Source organism: Cuculus canorus, chromosome 1 (assembly GCF_017976375.1).
Source record: "Cuculus canorus isolate bCucCan1 chromosome 1, bCucCan1.pri, whole genome shotgun sequence".
NCBI classification, from domain to species: Eukaryota; Metazoa; Chordata; class Aves; order Cuculiformes; family Cuculidae; genus Cuculus; species Cuculus canorus.
Window position 1 is genome coordinate 101,580,847 of NC_071401.1, and position 11,508 is coordinate 101,592,354.

Below are 11,508 nucleotides of genomic sequence, written 5' to 3' on the forward strand. Positions count from 1 at the left end.
GGGGGGGTTGCAACTTCACTCTAATCTGGGTTTATACCTAGTCATTTCGCTGTCTAGGAATTCGCTTGTTTTGACTTTTTGTTAGGAGCGCAGAGGGGGAAAAACACCTCTGCTGTTTACGGCTGTGTGAAATAATGCCTGTAAAAAATAAATTGCTTACCCTTTTGATGCCTCAGTGCTGTCTCACTGAGGATCTTGCCTAGCAAAGGAAAAAAAAAAAAAACCAAACCAAAAAAAACCCACCAAAAGCCTGCCCTAAAGTAAAAAGAAAAGGTGTATTCTTGTCCCTCTTGACTTTGAAGAGGTATTTTTTTTCTGGGTGAGTGTTAATTAAGCTATGGTCTCTAAAGCAGCTTTTATGAATTTGTCACCTTACCACCTGTATGATACATGGAAGGAGATAGAAGTAGATTTATATTAATGTGAAGCAGTACTGATAGTAGGTAATAAAAGATTAATCCAAATTAACACATCCCTAATAATTTTTCCAGCTCTTTTTTTGCCCTTTTCAAGAGGATTTGGGGAGGAGGAGCAAGACAAGGAAACATAAGCAATATCTTCAGCTTGACTCTCGCTGCATAGGAGTCTTACAAAATTATGAAATATAGGAGGAAGAAATTGTGTAGCCAGATCTTGCTGGTATCAACAAGATAGGTCATAAAACTGAAATTCTTTCTTCAGAAGATGATGTTTTAGGACACTTGGGAACATACACAGAAAATGCTGGTAGAGAGGAGAGCAAGAGCTTTGTGCCATTGGTTGGTTATCCTATGCCACATAAATCAGAACTGTATTGCTCAGCTACACACCACAGAGCCCTGCTCTTGAAACTAAAGGTTTTTGTAACCTAGTATAAAAAGGAACAGATTCATTTTTCTTGTATATTTAAGTGAGAATGGAACTGTAATTTCTCATACAGTTTTGAAAATCCAAAATATGTCAGCTTCAGCAAAACCTTTTAGGTGAGAACCAGATTTATATTTAGGAGCCATTCTGTTCCTGAATGTTGAGAGAGAGATACCTAATTGCAGAAACTTTTGGCTTGGGCCTATAGTGCAGGTTCAGGAAAGCACAAAAAAAAAGGGAGTATTTTTGGTGAAGTTTTCCCAGGTAAGAAGGTTTCATCAGCCCCAGTACCCAACTACAGAAACAGACATCATTAGTATGTTAATTCAGAAAAATGATGAAAAAGATGAAAACCCTAAATGAAAAATATATATCTTACTCAGCAATAAAACAAGAAATCCTCAAAATGAAGTAAGATGCCAGATTTGTCAAATTTATCTTTCATTTTGACATGCTTGGAACATTACCATCCAGCTAAAGTGGAATAAACAGAGAAAATAAAACCAATATTAACAAATAAAACCAAATAACTTGTACACATACCTTACCATCTGTTACAGTCTGCTTTGATTAAAGGCCAAAAGCGGTACAGAAGGACCTTGATCTGCACAGGGGCATAGATGCAAGGACTGAAATCCACGAACAACAGACAGTCTCCAAGGCACAATACAGAAATGCGTAGGAAGTCTGTTGCCCCACAAGACCTAAACATGATAGAAAGAATGCTACTATTCCAAATTTGCTTATTTTGACTTGTAAATACAGTGAGAATTCCACCAGTGTCAGATCTAAGTGACCAATTCTTACTCATTTGAAATGGAATGAAGATGCTTTGCTTCCAAACACGATTCCTTGTTCCCAGGAAGTCTGCCTCTTTACTTGTTTGCAGCAGTGAACGGAACCCACCAGGTGAACTGTCCACACCATATTGCTGCAAGATTTGGAAACATCTGATTTTAGTCCAGCTCCTCAAAGAGCAGGAAACACGCTCTTTGCCTCTCTGAAGTAATGGAGTAACAACTACAAAAGATAGATGTAAGTCTCAAAGATAATCACATTCTTTTAACAGTACTCTAAAAGAGAGAGAGACCTCCGTGAAGGTAGAGGTTGCAGCTGGTTTGTCCATCAGTGGGCACGTAGCTCCAAGCACTGTTAAATATACCTCTTAAAAAGTGTATATGTTCATGTACAGGTCACGCAGGGGAGGGATGGAAAGGAGGGAATAAAGTACATAAGCATGCAGGGCTTCATTGTTTCTGATACTTATGAAATAACAAATTTGTTACCAAAGAAAGATCCATAAAAAATATATCATAGTGAACCACAACAGTGTATCACACTGAAGTCATGCAAACAGAGATTAGAAAGGCACAAGAAAAGTGCTCAGCTTTTCTGCCATCCATATCTGTATGACTCTTAGTGTTTGTGATCATACATTAAATGAACCAAAAGATGAGCATTTCAAGGTGCTGTAAAACACTAATCGGTATCGGTAACAACACTCCTGTAGTATTCTTTGCCTAATGGCATTTTTCTTCTAAGAGTGTTCTGTGTACTGAGGGGGTGGAGAGGCTGACATGGAGTTTAATGGCTGTACTTAGACTAGGGAATTAGAAAACATGATTTCTTGGTAATATCCCATGCAGAACAAACCTGCTGGTGGAAAACAAACACATTTCCATGCTGTGTTAGTTTTAAAAATAAGGCCAGAAATAACCACAGTGACTATTATCCCATATGAACTGCCAAGAGGTGCAACATCAAGAAGCATATAAATCATTCTGCTGTGGAAGTTGTTCCATAGGAGAGAAAATCCACTTTGATAGGTTCCTGAAGCAATTAAAATACAACTCCAGTGACTGAAGAGATTTGCTGGAAAAATCACAGGGGAAAAGAAGGGAAGATATTACCTAATATTACATACATGTTTGATTAGTACCTTGGACCTTTTAGGGTACTATACTCACAATCTAAGTGGATTTATGTGAAAGTTCCTTGTCCTTTATCTGACACACAGTGGCCTCCTGCTTTCTCGACTTGCTGTCTTATGCAGCTTTCCTCATGCAAAGTTGTACAACATGTGAAGTTAGCAAAAAGACAGGAAGGATTAATTTCCCCTCATGTTACTTGCTTGTTCACACAGTGGGATTGTCAATAACAGTAGCCTATCAGCTGGTAGGAATAAAAGTGACAAAATCAAGTTCTGGCAACAGAAGCATTTTAAGTTGTCATCACTGCACTTCAGCCAGTTCACAAGAACTGAGCATCTGTAAACTTGCTGTGACTGAAATTGTTTGTCAAGTAACATCTCCGTAGTGTTTTTGCAATGATTACTTTATTTTTGAATTGATTGCTGTTTGTATGTTCAATGCAAGTGTAATTCAATACTGAAACTTATATCTTGATGAGGATTTGCTTAGGGACATGGTTTAAGGGAGTGTTAGGAATGGTTGAACTCGATAATCCAGTGGGTCCTTTCCAACCTGGTGATTCTATGATCCTATGATTTCATAATAGATATTTATACTGAAATACCTCCTTCCATGTGGACACCCAAGTTGCCAAGATATCCATCTGGATATACATCCTTGTCTTACATAAACTGAAACATTAAGGCAACACCTTAAAATTAGCTGAGAATTTTAGGGGGATTTAAGATAATGGCACACTTACAAAGAAAGCACAGTGAGATCATACATCTAGAAATAGCTGTTGAAGAGCTGCAAGGAAATCAGCATGTCCTAGAGCAATTATCGAGTGGTTTTTTGGGACAGGAAAGGAGAGAGAAAAGGAAAAGAGGAAAGACAAAGTGCTCTTTCTTGCAAACCCGGTATGTTGTACTTGCAGGCAAATGCCTTTTGCAGACTGAGTAATTTTCAGAGGTGCTCATGAACCAAATTGCTGATCATCTCCAAAGTGAGTAATTATCCCAAATAGGATGCTTTCCTATGAGCACTGAAAACACAATTAAAGTGGCAGTAAGATAAATTATACAACAGTTAACAACAGCATTATTGTGGTGAGGAAATTGTGCACAATAAACAAAAGACAGTTTCATAAATGTTTGCACCATTATTATGTTTCAAATTCTTAACATTTTAAGGAGACTTTCATAAAGATCTAAAATTACTATCATTTTGGATTAAATTTTTATGAGAGAGAGTCAAAAACATTGTTTCCACTCTGTTTCAAGTCACTTTAAATAAAGAACTCTTCTTCCTGTCTGAGGAACTTAAAACAATCTTGAAGTTATTCAGATACTAAGAAGACACTCATGGATTTTGTTGTTTTGTGATAATTTCCTGTACCATTTCTAGAAATGGAAAATGACAAGGGCGTGTGTAAAATAATTCTGTCATCGTAAAGACGCCTGCTTAATTTTTGAAGATAGCAAGGTTGCTTGAAGTACAGAGTGCTAATTTGATTACAGTATAAAACATTGTGCTGACAAAAGAAATCAATAAGCTGAATTTATATGTCTGAAGGAAGCACTGTACACTTCTGCGACTAGTGCAGCAAAAGTAGCATTTGAGAGATGAGACAAGGTAAATCATCTGAACTCTAGAGACAGATTTTCATATCTGCCAAGTTGCCATGTTTTAGCTGTGTGACTCTATTCCTCTTCTCAAATCAGTCGCTCAAAAAACATGAAGTCTCAACAGTTGTAACAGTTATTATCCCATCAATATCAGCTTCAGATATTTGGGCAGGATTATGGACACATTGATTATTTTACCTGAGAATGAAAATGCCATTGCTAAGGTCCTCCAGCTCGCTCAAATATAAATGCCTACATATTCAGCAACAGGGCAGTTGTGTACTTTACCTCTTTTACAGGCTGCTTATGAACACTCTCACAAACAGGTTTTTTTGTACTAGCACACATTTTTATATTATTAAACAGTGTTTAGGGATTTTTGTTTGTTTGGGGTTTTTGTTTGTTTGGAGTTTTTTATATCTGGAAATATTATAGTTCCTACCAAATGATGTTTTGTAAATTACTACATTTCCTTAGCTCATTGGAACTGTTACCTTCATGCCTGACAGATGTAAACACCTGCTTCTGATTACTGAAGTACCACCAGCCATTTGTTACCATCTCTTAGATAAAAATTATTCCTTCATGAACTGTATTGCCAGAACATGCAAGTACAAATATCTGGTTTAGCCCAATATCGGTTAATTGAAGGGACCTTCAAGAATATTTTATTACTGCAGCACTGAAGAAGAGACAATAGGATTTACTGGCATTAGCCAAGGTGTGCAGAAGTTATTTCAACCTGCAGAATAGTAAAGAATAATCTCTACATGGTGAGAATTGAAGAGTGGTTGTTTTAGAAGTGGCTGTGTGTACAGACCTTTCTCATCTACTCTTTTGTGAATGTAAAATGTGTTCCCCAAAGTGCTTTGAATCATGATGAATTTCAGAGACATTCAGAACAAAATGTAAATCACAGCTTTTCAGCCATTCATACTTTTATTAACTGCAGAGACCAAAAACATGCAAAACCTCAGACCAAAGGAAGAAAAGTTATCTATAAAATGTAAAATCAGACATAAAGTGAAAATTAGGTTATAAACACCTTTGGGTTACAGTTCCTTACCATGATGCTTAATGTGCTCCACAGTTTAAGCACTACTCAGATTAAATACAGTACATGGGATTTGGAGCCATGTGACTACAGGAATCTACATTCCTGTCCCTGTTCATTGGGACTGGTTAATTGCTGACTTACAGGTGATACAAATGAACAAGGAGGTATGATGGCTGGTATTGAAAGGGTCATCGGGCACTAGAACAAGCTGCCCAGGGAGGAGGTTGAGTCACCATCCCTGAAGGTATTTAAAAGATTGGTAGATGAAGTGCTCAGGGACATGGTTTATTGGCAGATAGGAATGGTTGGATTTGATGATCTAAAGAGGTCTTTTCCAACCCGGCGATTATAGGATTCCATCATATGAAGGATGTCAACAGTCAGTGAAACCTTTATGGGGGACTTAGAAAGAAGTCTTTGTTTATATACATAAATAAGATTGTGGGAAAGGGAACTCATATCGTTCTGAGTATATTGATTAAGTGATAAAAGAACTGTGTCCACATCTCCAGTTCTCAGCATAGAGAGTAGGTCATTATGACAGTATTCAGCTGTGAATTCAGGAAGTGGTTTCCTAAGCAAAGGAAAATTCAGAAGAATGTGAATTTCAACTCCAGACTGTTATGAAGTCATGAGATCTAAACTCCATACTTTATTCTAACACTTATCTTTTAATTGCATTTCAGACCCACAGCTTCAGAAATTCTTATTCATGAGAAGACATCTGCTTCTTTACTGAGACATTCGGAGTTCTTGACATGTTCTAGCATATTGATACAGCAAGCAGTTTCAAAGGTTAGCTGTGTCGGTTACACAATATTGTCTTTCATTAGTTTTAAATTTGATGAGTTTTGAAAGATAATGCTGTGTTTGGTTTCTCTAGACACTTTATTATTATAAGAGTAATAAACCTCCTGTATCTTTTCTAAATGGGATGATCTCAATTTATTAATTATCTCACCTGCTTTTCTTCCTGTCTTTCTAATGTGTTTTCCATTATCCTTCAATGTCTATTATAACTTTTAGTAAGGTAAGGAACTAAATACCGTGCTAAAGATGAGAATGAACTCCTGATTTGTAGTAAATTATTTTCACACCCACAGGTAGTGTTGACAGCAACTACCTCGTTCAACTTTCAACTCATTGCGAAGCCAGATTGCAATATCACAAATATCTACCATAATTTTTTATTTTAAAAAATTATCTTTATGGAAAAATTTTAAATAAATTTCCAAGATCCTTAAGTATAATAGGCAACTCCTTTTTCATTTACATTTTCAATGTAAATAATGAATACTTTCTAATAAATAACCATTTGAGCTGGCACATATCAAGGTGTTATGACATTTGTCTTAAAAGGGGGAAAGGGTGGAATCTGGTGTTGTTAAACAATCTATGTTACTCAAAGTACACAGACACATAAAATAGAATTTTGCTTTGGAGATACATAATTTTCCATGGTTTTTTTTCAGACATTCAATACTTTTTTTTCACCCACATTAGCAGAGTATGGTATGTCAAGAACTATAGTTAGGGAGCAGTATGTCTTGTAGGACACTAAAAATTCTCTGGGAAAAGAAAAATTTAATTGGAAAGATATTTAACTTAAAATAGGAAAGAAAAACAACTAACAGTACATATATCTGTTGGTGATAATCATACTGAAATCAAAAATTTCTAAGCAATAATGACTAGGTTTACAATTCATTTGCTTATACCTTTTATGATTCATTTATTCTGTCTAGATGTAGTTACAATTAAATAACAAGGAGTGAAAAATAAATTTTGAAAGAGAATTTTTGTACCAGCTTTAGGAGAGTTAAAACTTGGTTACATTTTTTAAGTTACGTGAATAATTAATTTAATGTGTTGAGTTTGGAGGGGTGTATTTGGGAATTTTTGCACACAAGGAAACCTGTTCTGTAGATATATGTTTAACAAGCTGAAAATTTGAGAAGAATCTGGCTGGAAAATAAACTTTCAGATATATGAAGGCCTACATTTTCTTTACCACAGGGTGCTAAGCGCCAAGCACTATCAGTATAAAAGTCCACACTCTACAATGCTCTGTGAAATCAAGTTTTACTTAAGTTATTACAACAAGAAAGGTAACAAATGATTAGTAGTGACTAACAACAAGTCAGCAATTAACAGCATTCAAGGCCATGCATCTAATTATTGCTATGGGAGAATAAATATAGTAATTAAGAAAGATGCATCACCAATTGCCGTATCATCATCCTCCTCCAGATCAGTGGCCGGGGAGCACATTTTTCACAACAGGGTTTTGGAGAGCCTGTCCCAGTAACTGGGGGTCCCACACAATTCGTCCCCTCATAGCTGGAGTCTCCCACAATTACTGCAAGGGATCCAGCTTTTATATCTTTGAATAAACAAATTACATCACACCAAAACCACGGAATCTCTGATCCCAGCCGTTTATTGCCTCTCTTTCTCATGCTTTCTGAGCCAAGAATAGCATGGCACAATTCCACCAATGGCAGCAATACGAGAAGTTATGTATTAAACAGTACGCATAGCAATACAATATGAATCATCCATGGGTCACCTATGTTATTTTAGGCCTGTCAGTCAGGCCCTGTCACTTCAGACCTTAATCCTTCAGTCTTCAGCCTTAATTAGAGCCTGATTGGGCCTGTGAAAGCATAAAGGCGTCTCTCTACTGAAATACTTATAAAACGACGTCCTCAAAGATCTAGTTTCCAGGTGTTTCAGTTCCTATTTTCGGGTACACGATGTCTATGCATATATTCAGGCTCTTTATAAGTGGACTGTTTAACAGTAATCATTTTTTTTATGCCCTAGAACAGCTGGAAGTACAGTAAATAAGATTGGTACTCAGAATTAAACTCAGGTCATGCTTCTGGCAATTTCTGTTGAAATTTAACCCAGCATGTAACAATATTTTAAACTTCATATGTAGAATCCTCTTCATTCTAGATACATTATTTGAAAATAAAAAGAACATTTTAAAATCTCACAGTTGCCACAGATAGAACATGATTCTGCAGAATATTTACATTACTGCAGAAGAAGCAAGATCTTCAGCGAAAACAATCTAAGAAATCTTTTTTTTTTTTTTTATTGCAACAACTGTGCCAGTAGCACTGATTAAATAATATATTATGGTTTTAACAAGCAGCAGAAATCAGTTTACTGTGTATATTGGTGTGCTGACTTATACTTCATAGAAAAAAGAAAGGGTGGAGGATTGGGAAGGATCAGTGTTTTTCAGTAGGAGAAAGGGACTAATAACAATTATTTAAAAAATATTTTTCATGATGATTTTATGGGTTTTTTTTGTTTAATTTAGCAACTCAGAAGCACATAATCAAAACCTATAGAAAAAATTCAAAACTGTTTCAGGACTGAATTGTTCCCTCTACTTGCAGAAGTATAGGGGATCAATACTCATTGAAGGGGTATGGAAATAATGAGTAGTACCTCCGTGGCTTTGTCTGCTTTGGACACAGGTTACTTAGTGAAGTAAAAAATCTGTTTTGACCTGGGACTGTCTGTGTTGGAGGAAAAGATCATGAAGTGTAATGCACAAAGTCTTCATCAAAGTTTCTTTTGTGGAAGAAAGAAATTAGGAACTTACAGCAGAGGCAGAGAAGATAGCTTATGACAAAAAAGACCGGCAACTTCCTGGACTATATTATGCAGAATATTTCTAGCAGATCAAAGGAGCCCATCCTTCCAATTGTTCAGCACAGATAGGACACACTTGGAGTGTTGGGTCCAACGCTGTGTTCCTGAGAAAAAGAGAGACAGAGATGTACTGCAGCAAGTCCAGTGCAGAGCCATGAGTACAGTTAAGTGTTTGGAGGATTTGATATATGAAGGGAGGCTGAGAGATCAGGGAGCATTCAGACTGGACTAGATAAAGTTTAGGAGGATTTTGTCAGCGTGTGAAAATAAGTGATAGAGGACAGCAAAGAAGGTGGAACCAGATTCTTCTCAGTGGTGCCCAGTGATGAGGCAAGAGACAGTGTGTTCTTACATTGAGGATGGTTTCTTAGAGAGGCTGTTGAGTCTCTGTCCTTGGAGATACTCAAAACCTCTGTGGACACAGTACTGGTCAACCTGCTTTGTCTGACCTTGCTTGATCAGGGGTGTTGTATGAGAGGATCTCAAGAGGTGTCTTCCTGCCTCAGCTCTTATTTTCCTGTCATATGATTCCCAAGCTGCAAGAGAAAGAATTCTTTAAAACTTTCTGGAGTGTTTTCCTTTTTCATAGCTTCCTGGTTGTCTCAGAAACCTTTCCTCCTATTGAGTGACTTCTATGATGCCACAGATAACAGCCATAGAAGATGTTAAGAGGTACTTATGTTTTTTCATTTACCAACTGTATCTCCTCTTGAAAGTATTTCTTCCCTTTTTTCTTCTTCATAGCACCCTTGTTGTGAAATTCCAAGCAGTCATAAATAACAAGTAGTATGACCTCAAGCTGCATTTTATGTGTGATGATTTTAAATAGTAATAGTAATTATTAATAAACTTAAGGAAAACTGGCAATTATTTAAATGAAAGAAATAGTAAAGGAGAAAGAATGATTCCTTCATTCAGATCAATCATACTCTGTGTTAGGAATGTCACTGGAAAAAAAAAAAAGTTACCCTCAACAGCTCAGGCTGTCTGTAGCTCCATTAGTAAAATAATTTTGGAAGAGTCTTATGGAGAATTATGAGATATCAGAACCACTATTTAATACTTTTTTTTTGCCCTCATGAGAGGGCTCTAACCAAAGTAATGGTTCAGATCACTTTTAGTGGTTGGGCAATCAGATTTATCCTGGTTATATATGCTACTGTGCAATAAAAATCTTCTCAGGATGATTCTTTGATAAGGTCTAATAGATATATTCAGTTTTGACCCTTGATGTCCATATCTCAGTCCGGTTTTGTTATTTCTGTGCATTATCCTTCCATTTTCTCTCTTTCCCTCCTGGTGTTTGTTTTTTGGTTTTTTTTTAAGCTCTTTAGATGAGTTGTTCATTGTTCTCATGGCATTTTCCTTTAATAGTCATTATTATAATTTTGATGCCTTAGCATCCTTCGATACCTGTAAAAATGTTGTCTGCTATCTGTGATCACAACCCATGTTTGCTTTTCATTTTTCTTCTGCAGATCATGTTTTGGCCAGACTTTCACATTAGCCAGGTACTCGAAATATTTTTCTGCCCCAAGTTGTCATCCACAGTGCACACATGGCTATAGAACTGGAGCATACACTTTTAAAAAACTTTATGATGGCCTGAGGATGCAAAATGTCCCTGATGTGCTTACCCTCCATAACAAGAACAGGCAGTTCTTTGAACTAACATCTATAGAAGGCGATGAATGGTACAGTACAGCTCTAGTTCACACATTGAAGTGGATCCGTAGTATAAGAAAACACCAAATTAATTCTAGAAAACTTAATGGTTTTACAATAACATATTAATGAGACTCCTGTGTAAAACAATGTACCCCTGTTTGCCTGGGTACTGGTAATGTACTTACTTTCTTCTCACCTATATATTTTTTTTAATTAGAAAAAAAACAAAAAAAAAAAACAAAAGAAGAAAACGGGGGAGGAGGGGGAGAAATCCAAGGAGATACTCTTTTTTAACTTTAGTGTTGAAAATATTTTATCTAACTAGTTGAAGTGTGAAGTTGTATACCTATATTTTTGTAGCTATACCATTTTAAATACCAAAATGATAGAAATTATTAAACACTCCATCCCATGATTTCACACAGCATTCAAAAAACAAAAAAATACTAATCTAGAAAAGAGAGTACTTTCACAAAAAGGGCTTTAGGTCAAGAGCTTTAGAAAATTTTTTATAGATATATATAACAGCTACGATATTTTCACTTAAGAGTCTACAATTCAAGCAAAGCAAATATTCAGAATTGCAGAATGGCTTGGGTTGGAAGTGACCTTAAAAATCATCTAGTTCCAACCCCCCTCCATGGGCAGGGACACCTTCCACTAGATCAGGCTGCCCAAGGCCCCATCCAACCTGGCCTTGAACACCTCCAGGAATGGGGTATCAACA